The sequence below is a fragment of the Trichosurus vulpecula genome, chromosome 8 (genome assembly GCF_011100635.1).
Source record: "Trichosurus vulpecula isolate mTriVul1 chromosome 8, mTriVul1.pri, whole genome shotgun sequence".
Taxonomy (NCBI): Eukaryota; Metazoa; Chordata; class Mammalia; order Diprotodontia; family Phalangeridae; genus Trichosurus; species Trichosurus vulpecula.
Window position 1 is genome coordinate 181,072,994 of NC_050580.1, and position 24,924 is coordinate 181,097,917.

General features: G+C 40.2%; 8 non-coding genes across 8 annotated transcripts; 2 read left to right on the top strand and 6 right to left on the bottom strand.

Moving 5' to 3' along the window:
* Positions 1-458: 458 nt before the first annotated feature.
* On the bottom strand, positions 459-530 carry TRNAP-UGG. Its single transcript has one exon. It is a non-coding gene; the product is annotated as a tRNA-Pro (tRNA).
* A 1,367-nt stretch (positions 531-1,897) lies between these two features.
* On the top strand, positions 1,898-1,987 carry TRNAY-GUA. The gene is given in 2 exon segments: positions 1,898-1,934; positions 1,952-1,987. It is a non-coding gene; the product is annotated as a tRNA-Tyr (tRNA).
* A 1,188-nt stretch (positions 1,988-3,175) lies between these two features.
* TRNAY-GUA lies at positions 3,176-3,265 on the bottom strand. Its single transcript is given in 2 exon segments — positions 3,176-3,211; positions 3,229-3,265. It is a non-coding gene; the product is annotated as a tRNA-Tyr (tRNA).
* A 9,123-nt stretch (positions 3,266-12,388) lies between these two features.
* TRNAT-UGU lies at positions 12,389-12,461 on the bottom strand. Its single transcript has one exon. It is a non-coding gene; the product is annotated as a tRNA-Thr (tRNA).
* Positions 12,462-13,409: 948 nt separating this feature from the next.
* Positions 13,410-13,481, bottom strand: TRNAP-CGG. Its single transcript has one exon. It is a non-coding gene; the product is annotated as a tRNA-Pro (tRNA).
* A 3,781-nt stretch (positions 13,482-17,262) lies between these two features.
* Positions 17,263-17,344, bottom strand: TRNAL-AAG. Its single transcript has one exon. It is a non-coding gene; the product is annotated as a tRNA-Leu (tRNA).
* Positions 17,345-18,478: 1,134 nt separating this feature from the next.
* Positions 18,479-18,550, top strand: TRNAP-AGG. The gene has a single exon. It is a non-coding gene; the product is annotated as a tRNA-Pro (tRNA).
* A 3,019-nt stretch (positions 18,551-21,569) lies between these two features.
* On the bottom strand, positions 21,570-21,641 carry TRNAP-UGG. Its single transcript has one exon. It is a non-coding gene; the product is annotated as a tRNA-Pro (tRNA).
* Between the last annotated feature and the right edge of the window lie 3,283 nt (positions 21,642-24,924).

Below are 24,924 nucleotides of genomic sequence, written 5' to 3' on the forward strand. Positions count from 1 at the left end.
CCTGGAGATGCTCCCCCTTTCGCAGCCTAACCCTTAGAAAGTCTTGTCCCTGCAGCTCCCTACGCCCCAAGGCGGGAGTGGCTCTGGTAACATTCTGAGGGAATGCTTTGGGGCCTCGGCTCGGGTAATCCGAAAAATGGTATCCGCTGTCGGAGTCCGGGAGCTTGTTCCTGGGATACTTCCAGGGGGCAGCAAAGGACTGAAAAAGGTGGAGAGGAGCTGTAACTCCAATGGACTAGAAACAGCTGGCTTGCAAGCCTCGGGAGGGCGAGGGGGGGAGCCTCTATTTGAGTCAGCTTGGTCTAGTAACGAGGTCCCCCAGTGCTTTCCCTTTGCTCTCACTAATATCTCTGTTTAGCTCTGTTTCCTTTTAGCAGGGAGGGCTGGAGTACAAGATAAGTTTTGACATACTTTATGCATTTCGGGTAAGAAAAACAGAAGTAGAGGGGGAAAGAAAAGGGCTCGTCCGGGATTTGAACCCGGGACCTCTCGCACCCAAAGCGAGAATCATACCCCTAGACCAACGAGCCACACGCGGACCGCCGTGATTGAACTCCTTGTGTCATACACGCATGCATTTTGTTTTCTGGTTTGAATTAAACAATTTGATTATCTTTCTTTTGTCTTCTTCTTCTTACTTTTCATCTGTTATTTATCCTGCCACGACATCATTTACTCCTTCCCTGCCCGCCGTTTACCCTCCCTCCCTGCGTCCAAACCCATACTAATTGGTTGATTCCACTTCTAACTTTGCTCAACTCAACAGAAGTTGTCGGAGGGATCTTGACTAGTACCTAGATAAGACAGAGGGGAAGCCGAGGGATAGTATGGAAAATAACAAATTAATTTCTGCGACAGGAATAAGTCTGTCTTGAGTTCAGGAACCAATTAACTGGAGACATTTGTCTGCTCTCAGTCACGAATGCGAATGAAAACCAGGAATCCTATTACTGGGCAGAGAACTGCAGCAAGCAGTAGGGACTGAGCCTTTGCCCCCAGTGCGTTAGTCAAACAACAGAAAAGCTCCCAGCGGCGATCGCCAATCCTCGGCATTTAGAGGAGTCATCGCCCTTAGTTTAGTGAACCAGCCTGGGAAAGAAACTTCCCTTAAAGTAGTAGTAGTATAAATAGATGCTTAATTGGATATAGACGTTGGGGAATAACCCACTAAATTGAATATTTCACGACTCCTTTAACATGTGCTATGTTTTGCAACCTCTCCTTTTGCTGTGGTGGTTCCCCTCTCCCCAGAAGTGCTTTAGTCCCACCCAGTTCTGTCCCCCTAAATCCTGCCCATCTCTTAAAGACAAGCTCAAATGTCGCCTTTTCCCAGAAGCCCTCCTTGATCCTCCGGCAAAATGTTATCTTACCCTGCTCGGAACACTTAAAACACTGTTACTGTCTTTCCTTTGTGGCTTTTTAAGATTCACTGAATCTTGGAGTGTGAAGGGACTGTGAGGTCATCTTGTCCAACACCCTGCCTGATACATGGATCCATTCTGCAGTCTCCCCGATAAATGGTCATCCAGCATCTCCTTGAACTCCCTGCAAAGTAAGTCTAATAGTCTTCCATTTAATAGGCCTTCACATATTTGCAGGAGATAAACCTCTCCACTCTTTTCTTCTCTAGTCTAAATCAGACTGATCACATAGGGACTTGTGTTACTGCAATTTGCATACTCTGACCTCTTCTACTATTTTGTATCCTCCTTGACAGAAGCGATGATCACCTTATTCACTACTGTATTCCCCCACAGTGCTTCGCTCCATAATATTTGTTGAATGAATCAACCTTAAAAAGGTATATCTGTATGAATCTGGTTCAAAACGCTTGTGAACCCCACAGACTATATTATCTCATTCTGAAATGTCAACCATAAAACTGACATTATGTGCCCCTTCGATAGCTCAGCTGGTAGAGCGGAGGACTGTAGAGTTTAAACCTGTAGTCATCCTTAGGTCGCTGGTTCGATTCCGGCTCGAAGGAGGGTGATTATTTTTGTTCCTGTTCCAAGCACCCAGTATTTTCTGTGTGATTGTTTATGTCTGTGCAATCTAACCCGCTTTATTCAACCCATAACCCAGAACTGATTGTGTCGCTCGGGTGCCACGGAAAGCGTAACTTTCTCAGTCTTCTTGCCCTCATCTTCAGAAGTTGTACAGTACTTAACATTTTCATTATACTAGTCACAGGATTACCGTGAAGAAAGCAAAGACATAGGACAAAAGCATATCATTTAAAGTTGGAAAGAAAGAACCTCGGAGGCAGAGTCCAACGCAAGCCCATCATTTTACAAATAAAGAAACTGAGGCCCAGAGAGGCCTTACCCAACGCCATAATAATAAATGGCAGAAACCAAGTATTCTGGATCCAAATCAGTGCTCCCTTCTGCTTTACGCTTTTAGTAAACTTTAAAGCTACTTAAATAAGAACTATTATATTGAGATGGGAAAATAAGCAAACCTGTATGTTGGAGGTGAAATTGCTGAGAGAATAAACATCATCCTGAGCACGAGACATGGGAGAAAGAGAAAAGGTTGACTTGATTTGCTGGGCTTTAGAGGACAGAGTCAAGGGTAAAAGTTTCAGGGAACTGGATTTGGGTTAGATTTAAGGAAAAACTTCCCCAAACTACAGCTATCCCAATGAGGAATCAGCTGCCTAGCCGGTCTTCCAGTGAAGGCTGTATGACAACTTAACAGGATTATTATAAAAGCGAGTCCTGATGAGATACCCATTAAAAAAGAAAGCTTTTGCCGTCACTTCTAAAATTTCTTAAGTCGGAATAAATTACTAGGACGGAGAATGGTGGGAGCTGAGGGAGAAGAAGAGCGGCACGTTTGTAGCGTGGAGTCAGGAACAATATATAGGAGAGAAATGTTTGAGGTCCTAGCAGAGAATTCCTTCCGTGAATTCTGGGCCAAAACAGAAACTGAAGGTATGTATTATTACCGGAAGTTCAAAAAAAAAAAGTCGGCGTAATAGTTTGTTGTTGCCCAGCATTGCGAAGGTTCAAATCAAAGAACCTTGTTAAGGAATTACTGATCTACCAGAAGGTAATAGCCCCAAATTTGGAGAAGTTGCCAGGGAAGACACGCAATTACTGAATTTCCATTTCTGAATAAACGGCTTCGAGGAGCATTCTTGGGGTGTGTGTCTGTAAAAGCTAGTACTTCCTTCGAGCCGGAATCGAACCAGCGACCTAAGGATTCCCACAGATACAGTGCCTACAGTCCTCCGCTCTACCAGCTGAGCTATCGAAGGGTACTTGGCAAAGTTATACCCCAGAATCCTCTTTGCAGTATAAGTACCTCTGGCAAAATTAGTTCTGTAAGTCAGACGCTTTAAAAAAAATTTATTTACTATTTCAATACTTTGTCATACTCACCATCAATAACTACACGACAACTTTTGATCTTCAAAATGTATTTCTCTCCTTCTAGTTGGTAGATACTGACCCAGGTGCAAAGACATCTCCCGAATAGGAATCGTCTGGGATTTGCCCTCTGCTAGCTCCCAGGCTTTGCTTCCTACTGCTAAAGGCTCTTTGTAGGAGCTACAAATGACGTTATTGTGACCAAATTTCTCTAAAATGTGCGGATTTAAAATTGATGGCACCATGATTTCTGAGAACCATTGTCTTCAAAGAGGAGGAAAATATAAACGCGTGGTGTCTTACCATTAAGGCGAGAACACTTTAGAAACAACCATGGAATCTCAGTGTTGGAAGAACAACAAAAGCCAGCTTCTCCAACCTATACCTGAACAGAATTATACAACAGCCTCGACAAGTGGTCAACTAACCTCTGCTAACCTGGTCCTCCAATGAAGGCTCTGCTCCCCAAAATGCATATATACATACATGCATATATATGTGTGTGTGTAGTCATATAGGTAATATTTAAAAAAAAAAACACCTCTGCCATCAACATTTAAGCTTTGTCTAATGGCTCTCCCTTGATAGGAGTCACGTCTCTACTTGTTTCTTTGTTTTCATCGTTGCATAGGGTACAGCAACCCTTCAGTATAGAACATATAAACCCTTAACCTTGGCATTTAAGGCCTTCCAGAAGGAGACTCCAAACTACCTCTCCAATATTCTCCCTTTTATGCACTCTACATACCCTATAAAATGGAATACTATCCATATCCATTGTCTTCCTGCCCTTTCCCATTGTTATGCTTTGTTCCTGCAGTCCTTCGCTTCACTCAACGCCCAACTCAGGTCCCACATTGAACATGAGTATATGGATTGAAGTTGCCCAGAAGGCTAGTCTAGTCCTACTGAATTCCTCTTGTATCTCTTTAAGGAGATGTTAATCCATTAACAAGGCTACCTCTTTCAAAAAATGTCAATTTACCAGGCCTTTGGTATTTACTCCCTTAGTCTCAAGACAATGCAAAATTCAACTCAATCTCTAATAAGTTATGCTTGTAACAAAGCATAAAAAAAGAAAGAAGAAAAATCAGTTCAGAAAAAATAAACAACATTATCTGAGTTTGTCATTGTATTCAAAGCTCCAAATTGTCTCTAATTTCTGCAAATAAGAGAGGTTCATGTTCTCATCTCTTCTTTGGGACCACTATAGTCAGTATGATTAAATAATATCAGTTTCATCTTATTGTTGCTGTTTTTGTTCTTTCCATTTTGTTGAATTATAGTAGTGCACCCATCATATTGGCAAATCACAGTCCCCTATGAGCTTGTAGTATATGGAGAATAGAAAGCAGAGATTAATAAAGATCAATAAAGGAAACAAAAATGGGAAGACTACCCACTAAACCAAGTATATAGAGAGAACATTTTTTTTCCCATTGAAGCACTGAAAAGCATTGAAGAATCTATTTTTACAGTAATATTAAAGAGAATAGAATGAAAAAAGTTTGTGGTGAGGTGGGGGGGGTGCTTCAGACTTTATTATAACCCCCCAAAGTGACCAAAATAACATTAAAAACTGCCCACCAATATATCTCCTTTCCTATCTCTACAAATTTTTATGAAACCTACCCCCTTCCTACTTTTCTCTTTAGATTGCAAGCTCCTTGAATGAAGGAACTCATTTTGCCTTTCTTTGTGTCCTCGGCACTTAGCACAGTACCTGACACATATTGAGTGTCTAATAAATGCTTATTGATTTGACTTGAAAAGGAGCATCTTTGTTGAAGGTATGAGAAGAATTCATAAATTATTTTCTAGCAGATCTTATCTTTACAATCACACAATTTATGGTAAAGTCTAGAGAATACATGAGCTCATTTCATTTCTTGTTTGTTGACTATTGTTTACTGGAACATTCAGCTTCTGGGTTATCCATGGTGCCAAATAAAGGAGACACTACTCCCTTCTTAGAGGTAATCTGTGAGAACTCAAAATTTGGGAGGTCAAGCTAAGAGTATCTCAAAGAAGGAATGGTCTACAGTGTCTAGTGCTATGAAGAAGTCAAGGACAAAAAAGTGTCATTGATTTTAGCCATAAGGGAATTGTTAATGACCTAAAAAAAATAGCAGATCCAATAGAGCATTAGTAGATAGAGCCTGATACTATAAAAATGGAGTTAGTGAATAGAGACTGTTATTTCTAAAAGTTTGGCAGTAAGGAAAAGGAAAGAGATACAAGGATAGATTAAAAACATAGCAGGATCAAGTTTTTTTTTTTTTAATTTGCTTTAGGTTGTTATTTGTTTCAGTTTTAAGAAAAGTGAAACCTAGCACATGGCAAAAACAAAATAAGTCTAATTCATCTTCCATATGACAACCCTTCAAATACTAAAAACAAAACAAAACAAAACAAAAAAAAAAACACAAAAACAAAAAAACTTATCCCAGCTATTCTAGTTCTCCTATCTCTCTTTTTTGCTTTTCAGACAGTATTTCTCTATCTCTCCCAGGCTAAAAGTGCAGCACCCACATATACAGGGCCATCCCAATATAGATCAGCACAGAAACATTAACCTCTTCTGTTTTCTGTTTCAACCCTCCCTGGGCACTATGATGGTCCTCTGCTCCTGAGAGCTCAGTATATTTTTGCTAGATTTAGTGTAGAATTCAGTCTCAGTGTAGGCCAAAAATCAAAAGAATAACCAGACTCAGCCTCCCCAGGAAGAGAGTGTAGGCAAATGCTACCATGTCTGGCCCCTCCTATATTTTGTCAAGGTTAAATATTCCACATTCCTTTGAAAATTCATATCACTCATGGAGTTCTCTCATAATTCTGGTCTCCTCCTTCACCTAGCCTCAAAGTTTTCAGGGGGGATTTTTAACAAAAGTACCACAAAATAACACCTCACAATTTCACAGTGCTTTAAGGATTGTAAGACATGGTCCTGAGAAGACAATCCTATTTAAAGACAGTCCCTGTCTTTAAACAATTTACATTCTACTAGAGGATACAATATGTAAGAAGATGAGCACAGTAGCCTCAATTCAGAAGTGAGAAAGCACCATTAACTAGGAGTAATCAAGAAAGGCTTCCCATAGGAAGTGATATCTAAACTGAACTTTGAAAGAACCTAAGCATTCTAAGAGTTAGAAATGAGGAAGAAATGAATTCTGGACCTGGACAACAGTATGTGATGGCACAGCCTTCAGGTGAACAAAATCAGTGTGCTACAGGAACATGGGGTCTATAAAATGTGATCATTTTCTAGCTGAAAGCCTAACAGGTAGCTAGGGAATTTCTACAGAAGTAAAAGTAACAGATCGTATGAAATGAGCTAATCAAAGGCATATGATACATCCACTGTAGCATACCCTTTTACAGGCTGTGGTCATGGGGCAGAAATATCTTCTTATTTTTTTTAAAGTTCTATTGATATCTTGTGTGGTCTACATATACTCTGGAGTCCCTTACCCTAACTCTCACTCTCCCTGGAAAATTGCATAACCAGAGTAAGAGTATATCATCCTTTCAGTGTTCTAGATGTGCCCCTGGGGGTCTCAATAGCTTTTTAATGCTAATGGTACAAGCTGCCATTACAGAGTGCTCCCTCAGTGTAAATGACTAAATTATCTCTTCAATATCATCTAACCAGTACTAGTTAATGTCTTTTCAACATCACCTATAACATTGATTATTGCCCAAGTATCATTTTACCAATTATCATTAATTAGCTTTTACAAAAGCGGTATTTACTGAAAAGATATGGCAAGGACAGAAATACTAAGTAACATCTTCCTAAACCATGGGAATACTGTCTCCTACACCTTACCCCCTCCATCTCTGGAAAAGTGTAATGTATTCAAACTGAAAATTGTTATTAGAAAGTATTCGCCTCATCAAGTTCACTTCTAAATCTGTAGTCCATGTAATAATTGCTCCCTTATTTGAATAAACCAGTATCCTTGTTCCTAGTCAAATTCACTGTGGGGCTGGATCCTGCGGGTCATTCCTCATTGGATTCAGCTGCCAATAAACTCTGCTATGGACACTAGTTCCTGGACCACTGTGGCTCATTCCCTCTCCCTTTTGAAGTTCACAAAGTCAAAGCCAGTTCTAATACTCCTTTATATAGGGGCAGGAAATGATAGGCAAGGCAGAGACAAGCAAGAGCAGGGCTATATGTTCATGGGCCTCAGCCTGGGTGAAAAAGAGGCAAGGACTGGTGTGGGTTGGAGGCCCTCATCAGTTTAGCCTCCTCACTGTAATGAAGCCAGACCAAAAAACATCCCTCCATCTAAGGACTTTGTATGCACACCTAGCTTAAGTGGGACTGCCAATTTAAAAAACACACAGCAAAAATGGCCTGAAAACAGTGGTGGAATACATGTGCATACTTTGACGTAGAAAGCAGTACTCTCCATTAATTTTGTTGGAAGCAGGTTCACTAAAAAGCCAGGTAGGTCCCCTGCCGATGCCCCCAGGGCTGGGATCTCATTAGGCAGTCCATATTGGTGCTTGTTTTTACATCATCTTCACTTCCAAATATGTCCCTTCCCCCTCCCTTACCCAGGAGTCATCCACTGTAACAAAAATGAGAATAAAAAAAGGAATGAGGAGCAGTCCAACAAAACCAACTAACACATAAGCCGAGTCTGTGTCAGGTCATTTGGGGAGATTCAAATGTTCATAGACTTAAAATGTTCTCACTCACGTCATGCACTTAGAGAAAATACCCTGTATTCTATGATGCATTGATTCTGCGAACTAATATTTTGACTGTGTGCTGTGGCTCTTTTGTGTCTAATCCTGGGGGAAGATTGTTTGCCTCCATACTATTTGGAGCCAAACACAAACCCATCTCATTTTATAGAGAGGAAACTGAGACCTTGAGAGAAATGGTAAAAGTGGAAGAATTGGAAGTTGGATGCAGGAATGTGGACTCCAAATCCAGACCTTTTTCCTGAGTATAACACTAAAGGGTATGAAGTATCAATTGGAAGTCTCTTTGGGGACAGTGAGGCCATGGAAAGAGAAAACTGGGAAGGATGTTATTGTGGTGATTGGGAGAGTTAAAAGAGTATTTGATTTGATTAAAGAAAAATGCTGACATAAATATAGCCTCATTATTTCTCAGCACATGCATAGGAATTTATGAGATGACCTGGGGTGCTGGTTTTTTTTCATTTTCCATAAGCACTTTGAGAGGATTTTCAGAAACTTGGCTGCCCTGGCAAAACAGCAATCCTGTTTCGTTATATATGGCATGGAAGGAGGAAAATGCTGGGAAATAGCATCACTATCTTATACAGGGTGTCCCCAAAAGTCTTGGTGCAGTTTTCAGCTACTAGTCAGTCAGTCAGTCAATAACCATTTGTTAAGCACCTACTATGTGTCAGTCATTGTGCTAAGCACTGGGGATACAGAGAAAGGCAAAAGACAAACTGTGCTCTGAAGGAGCTCACAGTCTGAATGAAGACAATATCAAACAACTGCGTACAAATAATATATGTATATATACATATATAATATATGTATGCATACATGTATATGTGTGTATGAAAACTAGTTTGACTGGTGTGACATTTCCCCCTTCCCTTACCCTCCAGGATACATGTATGCTAAGACTAATAAATCCATATCTTGGGAATTACAAAAACACACACACATACGCGTGCACACACACACACACACACACACACACACACACACACACACACCAGCTTCTTGCTGGACTACAGTTAGAGTTAAGTTCTTTGTATCCCTGCCCTCATCCAATAGTTTTCATTGTGCATTGTGGTTGTTGTTGTTTGTCCTTTGTCCTCTTAGAGGACCAATGACTTCAGGAGGGTGATGTTTTGACTTGCAAATGAATTGAATTTAAATGAGGCAGGGCTGTGCAAAGTCATCAGCCTTACTCTCCTCCAGAGTCATTGGGAATCCAGTGGTAAGACACAGGTCAGCACAACAGGTGATGACCCTGGATGCAGTGGGAGACCTTGGCTTTTTTAAGTTAAGGTCTTTCCTAGTTCTCAGTTTGTCTGAGCCAATGCCCATTCAGTAATTAACGGCTAGGTAAGAATGGAGGCAAAAGATGGCCTAGTTTGCCCTCACAAAAGAATTAGTCTGGGAGGGGAATACCCTTTGAGTTTACCCTTATTTCAGTGGTCTCAAGTATACTATTATCCTTCTTTACGTAAGGCAGTCCGTGGTACCAACTTTGTCTAAAACTCTATAAAAGTCTGAGCCCTTAAGGGCTCTGTGCCTTTGATTGGAATGCAAAAACCATTAGAGGGTTTCACATCCAGAAACTACCCCAGTTTCCCTCAACGAAAGGCTGTGGGGGCCCAAACACTGAATCTGACTTAATTGGCATCTGTTTTCCTCCTTCCCTTATGAGTAGAAATAAAGTTCTGTTAACTATATCCCTGTGTGGTGCTCTTCATCCAAATTCTCCCAAACTATAATGTGTCTTACTAGGAACTGTTTACTTCTTATTTGTCTGGGACTTTTTAATAGTTTAACTGGTAGATAAGAGAACTGGATTGGAGTTTTTTAAGGGAAACCTTAAATAGCAAGTCAGAATCCACCTCCATTGTTCTGGTTTTTAGCTCACAACCCAGCATTGAATGACCTTACTCTTTATACTGCTTCCCATATTGAAGTCTAACTTTGTCAGCCTTTCTTCATCACTGTTAATGTCACCGATAGTCACCAAATGGCACCCATAGGAGACTGGAAGCTAGCATTCTGCTCTCCACACTTAAAAGGGGGGAATTGTAACCCTCTTGTGAAAAATTATTATGCAATAAAGATTAGTTATAAAACTCATAGGTAGGCTTCAAGATGTTTCAATAAGAGTTTCTTGGGGTTTCCAGGGGTTGAGGTAGAAATAACAAAGAAAATATGGATCAACAATGGGTTCATCAGATCACAGATGTAGAGATGAAAGGTTCTGCAGATTAGCAACCTCTGAGGGTACCTCTCCTCATTTTACATATGAGGAAACTGTGTCCCTGAGAAGTTGTGACTTAGTGCTCAGGTCCTATAACTCCAAATCTAGCATCATTCTATGGCTGAATTGGAAAGATTTTTACCTGTACATGATAGATGATTGATGGGTGGATGGGCAGATAGATTGATAGATTTCAGGTGGTACTAGATGGTACTTCGAATAAACTTGAACTAGGAGTCAAAAAGGCCTGAGCCTGAACCCACCCTTATATACTAGCTGTGTAACTTGGTATAAGTCACTTAACCTCTCTCAGGCTAAGTTTTCTCTTCCCTGAAATAGGATAGTAATAGTACCTACCTTGCAGGATGGTTGTGAAGAAAAAATGGAATAACATGACCTTATATACAGCGTGATGTACTTTGCAAACAAAGTGTTATAAAAATGTTAGCTATTTCTATAAATTATTATAGAGCTTTATCAAGAGCTCACTATAAGCCAGGCTCTGTGTTAAATAGACAGTGAGGGAGGGATACAAAGACAAGTAAGCAAAATAGCCTCAGCCCTCAAGGGCCTAAAAAAGACAAAACATAAAGGGGAGATGGAATGAGGAGGAAGGGTGAGAACTCAGTGGCTGGCTGTGGTGGAGATAGTCTGGGAGGTAGTCTGGTAGTCAGGATGGTTCCAAGGTAAGAATCTAAGATCTGCAAGGGATGATGGTTTAAGTGGAGACACTATGGTAAAGAAAGCCAGAAATGCATATCCAATTTTTGTGGGACACAAAGGGAGGAGGAATAGATAACTTGAATGGCAGAGGCAGGATCCTAAAAGAGTTCTAATACATATTATCCAGACAGGATCTTTTCACCAGCATCTTCCAACCTAAGCTCATCTTCCCAGAGGCCCAGTGTTCTCTCCTCCATCTTTCCCTTGAATTTTCTTCCCCCTCTTGCTTTCTGAATGTGTTGTGATCAAGTAATGTATTCTTCGGGAAACCTCCCCACTTTATTTTCATTTATTACAGGAGCATATGTGATTGGTTCAGGGTTCGTGTGAAAGCTAAAGGTGAAAGATGAGAGCACATGCATAGCTAGACTTGAGTGAATGTTTTGCAGATTACATACCTGCTTTGAAACAGTTAGCAACAGTTGCACCTTAACTATTTTTGTGGATTCTTAGGTACCTCCCAACCTGATCGCTCTCTCTAGTCTCCCTTGCTACAACATTAGAACAAAGTAGGAGAGTTTTACCCGAGTCTTATATTAGAGATGAGGCCAAGCTTCCTCCTCACTACGTGGCATCTTTGTTTTGGGTTCCAGGCAGACGCAGGGAGCCAGAATTTGGAGAGCTCTCTACAACCTAGGGAAAGGCAGGTTTTCTGAAGAGAGAAATAGGAGAGGAAGAAAAAGCTTTAAAGAGAAAAAGGAACCTTCGGGACTTTTAGCCCACTATTCCTACGATCTCAACCCCAGTTCGCGCCTGGAGGAATAATTATCGGACAGTGAAAGTGCAGGCACGGAAGTGGCTTGACCATAGAGCTTCTTCCGGGGCTTGGAGAGGGGCGGAGTTTGAAAACAGCATCTTTTCCATCTTGCCCCCAGATCAGCGGCGACCCTTCCTCAAACCAGGCCTTGCCTGTTTATAAGTCCGAATACATGCAATTTGTTCTGCTGTACCCGTTGCCCCAGGGTACCACTTCAAAAGAGGTGTCTCCAGCTGGGGCTGAGCCTCCAAAAGCCCTTCCACATTTCAGATTCTGCGGTGCACAGCCGCACCATTCCTGGGACTGGGTCGACTTAGACTCCCGATTTCTCCCGTAAGAGACGGTTTCCTTCTAGCAAAAACGCCTTCCTTGTGATGTACTGGAATTAGAGAATTCTGTTCTGGAGTACAGTTTGTTAAGGCCGGGGCAATTTCTAAATTCAGCGACTTTCCATTTCTCGAGTCAGAGAGCGAATCTTAAATTAAATGTGGTTGTTATGTTATAGCCTGGGTACTTGAGTTGAAGAGTAAGGCTGGGCTGGATTTCAAATTCTTAAGTTTAAAAACGTTTCTTGTCAGGCCCCAGCGAGATTTGAACTCGCGACCCCTGGTTTACAAGACCAGTGCTCTAACCCCTGAGCTATGGAGCCAGACGTAAACACAGCTTTAGTTTGTACCTAGAAGTAGTCTTCCTTTTTGTCTTATTTCTGCTAAATAGATTTTTAAAGTTTATTTATTAAGTATTAGGTTAAGTTCCAAATGGAGAGAAAAAGGAAGGCCTCATTGAGTCTTCAGTTTGGACATAGAAGGAAAATTTATTTTCAATTGTAGTGTTTGATAGGCATCAACTAACTCCCAAATATTTCTCTTTGGGCAGCTAGGTAGTTCAGGGCATAGCGGGCTGGGCCTAGAATTGGGGAAAACAAGCTCAAATTCGACCTTAGAACTTACTCTAGCTATGTAAGCATGGCCAAATCACTTAACCTCTGTGTGTTGCCTCACTTTTCTCAGCTGCCAAATGGTGCCTCACACGGTTGTGAAGATTAAATGAGCTACTTTAAAATCGCTTAACACGTAGCCTGGCATATAGTAAAGTGCCTAATAAACGCTGTTCTCTTTCACTTCGCTTCCCCTTTTCTCCAGGTTTTTCAGTTCCTTTATAGCATCCTCTCATGGTGTGATCTCAAAACTCTTCACCATACTAAGTTGCCTTCCTAAATGTGCTCGGTAGCTTGTCAGTGTCTTCACAAAAATGAACCCAATTATCTTGGGTCTAGCACTTACCAGGCGTTTAGCAAATGCTTTATGGGCAACACACATGATTTCCTCATCTTACAGTCAATCAACAAGTCAACAAGCATTTATTAAATGCCAGGCATTATGTTTTTATGTTAAAAAAAATTGTTGAGTCCTGTCCAATAGCCCAATTTCAGGGTGGAAGAAACCTGTTCTTAAAGGGGTCTGTAATTGGGGTTCAGCGAAACTGTTAGTTACTAATAATAGCCCCCAATTCTATAGGAAATGGATATTGGTCACTTAATCCTTTCTGAGATATGAGTTTAAAGATTAAGAGGTGACATAAGCAATAAAGCAACCGTGGGCTCGTCCGGGATTTGAACCCGGGACCTCTCGCACCCGAAGCGAGAATCATACCCCTAGACCAACGAGCCAGCTGCCTGACAACAACTGCTTTCGAATTTCCTTTAAGGCACTTTTCTCCGAGGTAGTTATAGTTACATGAATATCTATATAATATAGCCTAGAATTGTATATTTTTGCCACAAATTTCTCTTGCTCTTTTTTGAGACCTATTCTTCCAGTCGCTTACTCACAGTTGTCTACACTTCCATTGAATCATTTCACCCTATATTCTTCGACCCTTTTTTCCTTACCAACTCCTGCACTGCAGCAGAAAGAGCAATAATACAGCCGCCTGTGTGGGACGAAGTGGGGACAATGGAAGGTGGAAAGCGGAAGAGTGCAAAAATGGCCGCTCTCAAATCCAGGAAAGAACATTCCTCTTCCCAGATTCATTCGTCTTTCCGAACTTGACAGATTTGTCCAGCACAAAGACAAAGGTAATTCAGGATTTCAAAACTATCCTCAGGTGTACTGTATACCTGACATATTCTAATAACTACCAAGGCTCAACCAGAGCCGTGATTGAAGTTTTCAGGGCCTACCTGGACTTAAGCATTTATTAAATGGGTTCAGCTCCCTTCTGTTATCTCTTCCAGGATTTGTCTTATGTAAACCCTAAAATCTCCACCCACGATTACTTCTTGGAATCTAACAAGTATTGAACAGATTTCTACCCATTTTCTTTGGGACAATAGCTCTAAAAGAAGTATGTCTGGGGGAAATTATCTCAATTTACTAATCTTCAAATGAGGGAGGAGTAAGACACACCATGCTATAAAACATGGTGGTTGTTTTTTTTAAAGCTCTGTAAACTTAACTGATGTTAAATGTGAGCAATGGAAAGACTTTTAATATTCCAAAGATATTAGTGTAGCATTTGCTTATGTTCTTTCTAGTGAAAATTACATAGCTCACCTACTTTTTCTGTCATATATTTCTTGAATTTTTACCTACTTGGTGCCCTTCTACTGTGGGAGTTCAATGATTATTCCACAAGTCAGCAGATTACTTTCTGGGTGTACTTTCAAGAGTATTAGTGTACTAGTGACCTATTGCCTAGGTGGAGATGTACAGATGTTTACTGGGAACACAGTAAAATAAAGGATAAAGACTAATAAAGGTGGGTGCTAATCATGAAAGCTTGTCTCTTCCTGCTGTGGCCCCAGTCCCTTCTGAAGATAGAAAAATACAGAGCATTGGTTTCTGACTGTGGAGAAACCCTCCACTGTTGTCGGTTCAGGGAACACTTTTAAGGTACACATAACAATCCAGGAAATTTCTTATCAACTCATAGGTCACCTATCCTTAGCACAGGCCTGGCACATAGTAAGCCCTTCATAAACGCTAACTTGACTTGATCTGTGGCTTTTCTTCCTATCTGCCACTTCACATCAGTGATGCTGGGGATTGAAGGTTGGAGAATGGGAAAATGAGCTAATTATCAAAGACTCACACGACTCTTATCTATTTGCCTAAGTCTGTTTGTTAATGGTTGCTTTGCCTAACATTATGATAAAGAAATTTTGACTAATGAATCATGCTAAAATGTTAGATTATTATTTAATATTCATATCAAGTTGTGTTTATGGTCTGTATAAAAAGTTTGCATTTCTATGAAGTTAATTTTCCCAGGCTTAGAGAAAGGAAGAAAAGATAAGGGTCTTGGGAGGAATAGCTATTATGACAATAGCATTTTGTATCTATTTTTGTATATCTTCCCCCTGGGATTAGGGGAATTTTTTTATACATTTTTGTGTCAATTGATCAATAAAATGAACAATCATATAAATACCTACAATGTTTCAGGCACTCTGATGGTCAGTAGTCAAGTCTTTATGCAAATAAAATAAGTAAAAACATCTTTGCCCTCAAGGAGCTTACATTCTATTAAGGAAAACAATATGGACACATATGAAAATATTTGCAACATATATGAGGCTATTATAATTTAACTCTGTGAGGAGAAATAGGGAAGTTATGGGGCAAAAAGTGAGTTTCCAGGGAGCACAATATGTTCCATTTGGATCAAGTTGGGCTTGAGATGCCAGCATGACATCCAGTTAGAAATATTCAATAAGCAACTATCTGGTGCTATAGAACTGGAGCTCAGGAGAGAAAGCAGGGCTGGATCTGGGAGCCATCTGTGTAGGAATGATTATTGAATCCATAGGAGCTAATTAAGTCACCAAAATAGAGAGCAAAACCAGATCAAAGCCTTGGGATTGAGCCCACAGTTGGGAAAATAAGAAACAGTCAGCTAGGTAGATGGAGAACCCAAGAGAGTGATGGAATGAATGGAAACCCAAAGAGGAAAGAGTATTCCAGATGGGTCAGTGAGTGGTGTCAAGTGCTGCAGGGAGATCAACAAAGATAAGGTTTGAGAAATGGTTCTTGGGCTTGACTGTTATGAGATAGTTTTAGGTTGAGTCATAAGGTCATAATAAATACTGTAAAGGCTTGTGAGTTGAGATTGAGCAAGTGGAAGTAACCAGTTAAGAGTACAAGGGAATTTTTCCATGAGTTTGGCAAGGAAGGTAAAAGAGATACTGAGTGACAACTCGGGGGAGGGGGAAGGGAGGGAGGTAAGGTCAACAGATAATTGGTTTGCTTTGTTTTTAAAGTATGGGGGAACCAATGCCTGGCACTTGGTAGATGCTTAATAAATATTTGATTCTCAATTGATTGATTTGGTTGTATTTGTAAGCAGCAAAGTATAAGACAGTGGATTAGGGGAGACAAGATGGGAAGGGAAAAGGGAGAGAGAGGTGAGGAAGGAGAGAGAGAGAGAGAGAGAGAGAGAGACAGACAGAGACAGAGACAGAGACAGAGACAGAGAGAGACAGAGAGAGAATTGTGTGGAGGTGACCTGATTCTATGATTTGATAGACCATGATGTAGAACTGGAGTCTATTTTTCCTCCTCCCTTCCCTCCCCCGCCACCCCCCCAAAAAAAAGAGAAAAAGAAAAATCCGATTTGGCAAAGAATTTAAATTATCATTTAATGTAATTATTCTTCCTTCTTTAAAATGAAAGTTTCTTGGTGACTAAACTATTTTCTATTTATCTTTAGACTGCCAATGTTGGCAATGCCTGGCACATAGTAAGCTCTTAATGGATGTTTGTTGATTGACTTGGTGTGTGAGATATTATTAATCTTCTACTTTAAAAGGTTTCAACTTTTGTAGCTTAAGTGGAGAATGAGGGAGCAATGAGGTGATGGCAGACAGAAAATGAGGCCATGTAGAAAGAACAAGGGAGAGAATGAAGAGTCACTCCAAACCAGCTCTATAAGATCCATCTTAGTAGTCAGCCTTGGACTGTCAATCCCTGAATACTGAGTTTGAAGAGTTCCTAAAGTTTTCCCCCAAATTTTTCTGATTTTTTTTTATTTAGACACCCATCAATTTGGACTAATCAAAACCACTTGTAAAATGATAATCGGTCTGTCAGGGTTCTAGAAGTAAACTTGTTATTCTCACCTTTGTTGTGAATTATTTTACTGAGACACTTTGAGCAGTTCGCTGACATGAGGAAACTAACAAGAATAGGTTTGATGGGGTAGCAAGTGTTAAAGATCGCATAAACTCTAATGTAAACTCTTCAAAAGATCCCCTATTCCGTCACTTTCCGAGGGTAGCTTTAAGAAGAAGATAGTTTCAGGAGTAGCTAGAATCAGCAAGTGTGTGTCAATCTTCTTATGCTGAGTTTCTTTGTCCAACTCAGAGTCTTTTCAGTTTAGTATTCGGTAAAGATAGCATATATTAATAATTGAAAGTTGCAGAGATATAGTTAACCTAGTAGCTAAAAATGTGGCAGCGGTGGGATTCGAACCCACGCCCCCGAAGAGACTGGAGCCTTAATCCAGCGCCTTAGACCGCTCGGCCACGCTACCAGATACGAGAACAAAAACAAAAACAAAAAAATAGAAAACTCATTTATTCCCTATCTTCTTTGGTTTGGCTGTATGGTCAGATCTTTTAGTTGTTTTTTAATGTATTGTCATTTTTTTTCTAACAGACAGAATTTGAAAGGGCTGAAATGGACTTGTTTAGAAATTCCAGCTAGATGAAGAGAACAAAGAAAGGAAGCGGAAAGAACTGTGCTTTGTCTTAGAAGTGGAGAATGAGGGATAAGGAGTATTGGGGTGGGGTGGAGACGAGATTGGGGAAGGAAGGACGAAAGTGAGGTAAGACAAAGGAGAGAAGGAAGAGTATAAATGGAGCAGAGAGGAGAGAGAATGTTATAAAGGGGGTGAGTAGGACAGCACAGATGGCGGGGAGGAGGACAGGAGAGGGAAAACAGAGGGGGAGAGGAAGGAAGACAGATGGAGGAAAGCGGAGGACAAATGGGGGGAAGGGAGAAGAGAAAGAACCGAGGAGGGAGAGGGGAGAGGGGGGAGGGGGGCAAGAGGGCGGAGGGGGCAGAGAAGTGAGAGGGGGGAGAGAGGTGAGAGGGGAGAGGGGACAGGGGAGAGGGGAGAGGGGAGAGGGGAGGAAGGAAGCAGTTTCTCCTCATCCTGTCCTCATGTGGGACACAGTGGGAATAAGGGAAGAACAAGAGGACAGACCCAAGGTTAAACTGAGGCACGCAAAGGGTGTCGTCTCCTATATCCATAAAATCATACCTGAGAAGGACTTGCGGGGGTCATTCCCTACATCCCTAGGCCTTCAGATAGAGCAGTAACTTAACCACTGAAGACAGTAAAGTATTTCTTGCTTTTAAACACCTCTAACCGTTGCGCAAACGCAGGCTCTCTTCCTCCCTCTTTGGAAATTTCCAAAGATTTCTCCTTTTCCCCCATATCTCTAATTTTCGATCATATTTCGATGCTGTTATGTTGCTCCAATCCGAAAATACAGGAGGGAAAAATCCTCACTAGTAATTAAGTTTGAGAACATGAACTCATTTATCGCGTCCAGCAGGCGGCTCCTCATTCCCAACTGTTGATGAAAAAAAACACGAAAAAGTTTGACGTGGCTGAAATCTTCTTTCCTGAAGTAAAGGAACCTCGAATTTTCTTACAGATGGCTCGTTGGTCTAGGGGTATGATTCTCGCTTAGGGTGCGAGAGGTCCCGGGTTCAAATCCCGGATGAGCCCTCTATTTTTTTTTGGCAGTGGGAGTTTTGTTTTTGTTTTCATTTACAAAGAAGAGAAACATCTATGTCTACCAAAATACGTTTACTAATAAGATAAAACATTCAGATACAGCTTCAAAGTTATCACTGTTTCATATACATTATCTCATTCGACCCACGCAACAGACTTGAAAGGCAAGTGTTCTTGTCTCCCATTTTAACGGTGACGAAATTGAGATTCAGAGTCTTTATATATTGACCAACTGATAATCTAACGTCAACATCTTCTCTGGAAGGAGCCTATTTCTCTTAATCCTGTATGTAGTATATGGGACAGATTACCTCTCTAGTAGGATAGAGGAGAGAATAGAAAAGACCCTTGACTTGCAATAACTCTTCAGGTTTCGAAAAGGTCTCTTACCCCTCTGAAAATCATAAGATTCCTAGACTTAAGCCAATCAATCACTTGACAAGCATTTTGTTGGGGTCCTCCTATATGACAGGCACTGGGCTAGGAGCTAGGGATAAAGAGAAAGAAAGAAAGAAAGAAAGAAAGAAAGAAAGAAAGAAAGAAAGAAAGAAAGAAAGAAAGAAAGAAAGAAAGAAAGAAAGAAAGAAAAGGAAGGAAGGAAGGAAGGAAGGAAAAAGAAAAAGAAAAAGAAAGAAAGAGAAAAAAGAGAGGGAAAAGAAAGAAAGAAAGAAAGAAAGAAAGAAAGAAAGAAAGAAAAAGAAAAAGAAAGAAAGAGAAAAAAGAGAGGGAAAAGAAAGAAAGAAAGAAAGAAAGAAAAAGAAGGAAGGAAGGAAGGAAGGAAGGAAGGAAAAAGGAAAAGAAAAAGAAAGAAAGAGAAAAAAGAGAGGGAAGGAGGGAGGGAAGGAAGGAAGGAAGGAAGGAAGGGAAGGAGGGAGGAAGGAAGGAAGGAAAAGAAGAAGGAAGGAAGGAAGAAAAGGAAGAAGGAAGGAAGAGTTACTACCTTCTAAGACAGGGGTGGGGAACCTTGAGCCTGGAGGCCAACTTGGATTCTGTCAAAGGGTGATGCTTGAGGACCTAGAGGGTTACATGTGGTCCTGAGACCACAGGTTCCCCACCCTTGCTCTAAGACATGGAGGTGGGGAGAAAGTGTATATCAGACATATTTGTGCAAAGGCTGGAGAGAGATGGAATGTCCTAGGTGAGGGATAGAAATTGAGTTGTCTGATTGGACTAAAGAATGCATGGGGTGAGGGGGAGTAAAGTATAATAAATATGGACCAACAAGTTGGAGCAAGATTGTAAAGGTTTTTACACCCTAAACAGAGGATTCTGTATTTGATCCTAGAGGTATTAGGGAGCTTTTAGAGTTTATTGGATATTTTAAGATCAATTTGAAAACTGAGTAGATGATGTACTGGAGTGGGAAAAGGCTTGAAGCAAGTTGAGGAATCAGAAGGCTACTGAAATAATCAAGTTGGGAGGAAATGGGGTCCCGAAGTAGCCCTTTGAGAATGTACAGGGACATATGTGATAGATGTTGTAACTATAGAATTCACAGAACTTGGCAACAGATGTGATATCTGGAATGAGTGTGAGTAATGAGGAATCAAAAATGACAACTACGATGAAAGTGTGAGTGATTGGGAAGGGGAAGGGGATGATTTACTAAGCACCTTCAATGTGGCAGACAAGTGTCAAGTACTTCACAAATATTATCCTCCCAAGAACTCTGTGCAGTAAGTGCTATTATAATCCTTACTTTACAGCTAGAAAACTAAGGCAAACAGAGGTTAAATGACTTACCCAGTGTCACACAGTTAGTAAAGCTTGAGATTTTCTTTTATTCCTAGGATAGCAGAGGCGGAAAAGTGCTAGTACAATGAAGGAACATGAGACAGTGAGGTAACTTTCCCTCTTGTCAAGAAACTAGAGTTTGAGCCTAGCGCTATCTAGAGACTGAGCCTGGAACTACGTCTCCAGACTACCAATCTACTTTTTCCACAACAGGAGACTGCCTCTCTCATGATCTGACACTTCCTTCCCAGACAGTCCTGATTCTTCCTTTGCCCAGTGGCAAATAAAGTTTTTTTTCACAATGATCCTATCAGGGATTTAGGGATAATTGCAGAGTCATGCTGCCTAGCTGTGTACCTCATGCTGTCGAAAGTAGAGAAAGGCTGAGACAATGGCTTCGTTTCTAGAAGAGGCTAAGGATCAAAAGACAAACCAAGGCTTGAAAGAAGGAAGTGAAGCCTCGAAATTGTTTAGGCAGAGAAAGTTAAAATTAACCAGGCTTCAAGACTTGAACACAGGAGCTCTCACAACCCTAAAGGCTTGTTTGTTTACTCTCTATAGTCTTTTAAAAGTCAATCAAAAACTTTTTCTTTTCTTCTGCAATTTTTTTTATATCTGTTACACACAATATCTCCCCCCCCACCCCCATTAATCTGTGACCTAAGTTTTATCCTTTTATATAGTTTTACCTTAGGTTTCTTATGCTGCTTTATATCTGTTCTTAACTTCCCATATACATTCCAGCTCTCTTTTCTCCAGCATCTTTAACTCAGTTAAAGAAACGCGACAGCCACCGGCAGAAAATATGATCCTGGCTACTGGCTTTAAGTGGTCAGATAATCCTATTCTCATGCTACTCTCTCCTACTTCTCCAAGAGAGACCAAAGATCATTAGGAAACTACCCTTCCTCATCTGGAAAAAAAAAATCATGTAAGCTTTTCCGTGAGAGAAGTTAGCTTCAGGCAGTCATTATAGCCAAGAATTAGGGGATAAATAAGAGCTGTACCTGGCTCTTTATTCTTTCGAACCTGATTAGGCGATTGCCTTTTATGGCTTTACTCTTACACTATTTTCGGCTCCCACACTCAACACACTATTGTGACGTATTCTTCTGTCTTTTGTCTCTGTCTTTTATGATCTTCCATTCTCTCCACCATAGCAAACTTCTCGTAGTAAGGTGCTTTACTATTACTGTTCTGATACGGTGCAAGTTTCATCCTCTTACTACTCACAAACAGGACCACACTCGAAGTTGGAAAGCGTAATAACATCAAAGGGCTCGTCCGGGATTTGAACCCGGGACCTCTCGCACCCAAAGCGAGAATCATACCCCTAGACCAACGAGCCAGTACCTCTTTGCTTTCTGCCTTTCAACAGTTTTCTGGATTCTACTCACTATATTTACTCTCTTTACTGCAAGTTCTTCCAGTAAAAAACCATCTTCCTCCTCCAAGTTCTTCCAATGCTTTTTCCACTTCTTTATTTCAACATCCACTTTGCTCTCATTTGTTTATATCTCCTTCATCTCATCTCATTCTACACAACATATTTCAACCCATGTTCCCCAACTATTCTATGGCAACTAACAAAATAATACTGTTACCTGCCAGGAGAGATGGACAGAGGCAATTCACTCCTTGCCCACATTCACTTAGCGCCCCACTACCTGCTAAATCACCATCCAACACCAAGAAAAGAGAGTCTGAAAAATGTCATAATCTTCCTGACTCTTCTTGGAGAGGTTTGTGTTAGGAATGACAGCAAATGCCATCGAAAGACCTGGCCATAGTCATCATAATTCAGAATCTCTATACTCTGTGCTCTTTCCACCCTTGCCTCCGTCTCTGTCTCTGTTTCTGTCTTCCTGAGTCTCTCTCTCTCTCCCTCTCTCTCTCTCTCTCTCTCTCTCTCTCTCTCTCTCTCTCTCTCTTTCTCTCTCTTTCTCTTTCTCTCTCTCTCTCTCTCCCCTTTGTCTGTCTCTCCATGCCTCTGTCTCTTTGTGTCTGTCTTTCTATCTCAGTTTTTTCTCTCTCAATTTCTGTTTTCCTCTTCCCTCTTTGTTTCTCTGTGTGTCTAACTGTTTATCTATCTGTCTTTATCTACATCTCTGTCTCACCCTCTCTGTCTGTCTTTGTCTCTGTCTCTCTCTCTCCCTGTTTCTCTCTGTGTCTCTCCACCAATCTAAAATAACCACATATATATATAGATTTGTGTGATGCTTCATATTCATTTTTCAAGAAATAGGTGTGGAGGGTCAAGGATGCATTGTGAGCTTACTCTGTGCTGTGGTGAAGCCAAGATCTTGATGAGAAATCTGAAACCAGAGAAAGAGCTGTTAAATAGAAGTATGTATAGGCCAAGATGTCAGAGTGTAACTTGGTCTCAGGTCCAGAAACAATTCCTGGAAGAGCTTAAAAAGGATTTTAAAAAGCAAATTGGAGAAGTGGAAGAAAAATTAGAAAAAGAAATGGGAGTAATGCAAAAGAATCATGAGAAAAGAGTCAGTAGCATGGGAAAAAATATACAAAAATGTGCTGAGAAAAATAACTTCCTAAAAAGTAGAATTGGCCAAATGGAAAAGGAAGTACAAGAGCTCACTGAAGAAAATAAATTTCTTAAAAATTAGAATAGAACAAGTAGAATCTAATGACTCTATGAAGACATCAAGATACAATAAAAGAAAATCAAAAAAGTAAAAAAAATAGAAGAAAATGTGAAATTTCTCATTGGAAAAACAACTGTCCTAGAAAGTGATATTAATCAATTATGGGATGGCTAAACAAACTATGGCCTATGGTTGTAATGGAATATTATTGTGCTATAAGAAATGACAAGCAAGATGATTTCAGAAAAACCCGGAAAGACTTACATGAACTGATGCATAGTGAAGTAAGCAGAATCAAGAGAAAGTTGTACATAATAACAGCAATATTGTTCAATGAAGAATGGTGAATGACTTGGCTATTCTCAACAATGCAATGATCCAAGAGAATCCCAAGGGACTAATGATGAAGCCTCCAGAGAAAGAATACAGAGTGAAACATGCTATTTTTTCCACTATCTTTCTTTCTTTTTTTCTTTTATTGAAGTCTTCTTGTACAAAATGACTAGTATGGAAATGTTTTATGTAATTGCACATGTACATGTTATATCTGATTGCTTACCACCTCAGACGGGGAAATGGGAGGGAGGGAGGAAGGGATAGAATTTTGAACTCAAAACTTTAAATTAAAAATGTTTTCAATACTTGTATAGAATGATTTTACATATATGTATATGTGTATGCATCTGTATATGTGTATTATATATACATATTTGTGGCTAATGGTAGCCATCTCTAGGAGAGGAGGGAAGAAAAAAAGAAATTTACATGATAACCTCATTATATATTTGAAAGGAATACCAAGTTTTACACAATAGATTTGCAGTTTCTTGTGCAATCATCTTTTTTTTTTATTCTACTATCTTATGGGATGCCTGTTTTATTTAATAAATTAAAAATAAAATAAAATTAAAAAAAATTTCAAAGGGACTTGAGGAAGATGTGTCTAACCATTTATATATGTATTTGTATCTGTGTCTGTAATCTCCTAATAATTAGTCTGGTTTGTGCCCTTCTCTGACTCAAGTATAGGGAGGAGGAATACTTTGGATGGTTCTTTTTTTTAATGTTCTTTTTAAAAATTTTGTTTACTTATTTTTGGTTTTCAACATTCATTTCGATAAGATTTGGAACTCCAAATTTTCTCCTCATCTCTCCCTTCTCCTCACCCCAAGATGGTGTAATTTGATATAGGCTCTACATATACATTCATATTGAACATATTTTCACATCAGTCATGTTGTAAAGAAGCAATAGAACCAATGGGAGGAACCACAAGAAAGAACAAAGAGAGAGAGAGAGAGAGCGCAAATAATATGCTTCAATCTGCGTTCAGACTCCACAGTTCTTTTTCTGGATGTGGACAGCATTTTCCATCATGAGTCCTTTGGAGTTATCTTGGATCTTTGCACTGCCAAGAAGAGTTGTCTATCAAAGCTAGTCATTGCACATTGTGGCTATTACTGTGTACGATGTTCTCCTGGTTCTGCTCACTTAACTCAGCATCCATTTATTCAAGTCTTTCCAGGTTTTTCTGAAGTCTTCCTATTCATTATTTCTTATAGCACAATATTATCCCATTACATTCATATTCCGCAACTTATTCAGCCATTCCTCAACTGATGGGTATCACCTCAATTTCTAATTCTTTGCCACCACCAACACAGCTGCTATAAATATTTTTGCACCTGTGGGTCATTTCCCATTTGTACAATCTCTTTGGGATACAGACCTAGAAGTGGTATTGCTAGGTCAAAGGGTATGCACCATTTTATAACCCTTTGGGCATAGTTCCAAACTGTCCTCCAAAATGGTTGGATTAGTTCATAACTCTACCAATAATGCATTAGTGTTTCAATTTTCCCACATCTTCTCCCGAATTTCGGATTTTCCTGTTTTATCATGTTAGGCAATGTGACAGGTATGATGTGGTGCCTGAGAGTAGTTTCAATTTGCAATTCTCTAATCAATGGTGATTTAGAACATTTATTCATATGACTATAGATAGCTTTAATTTCTTCATCTGAA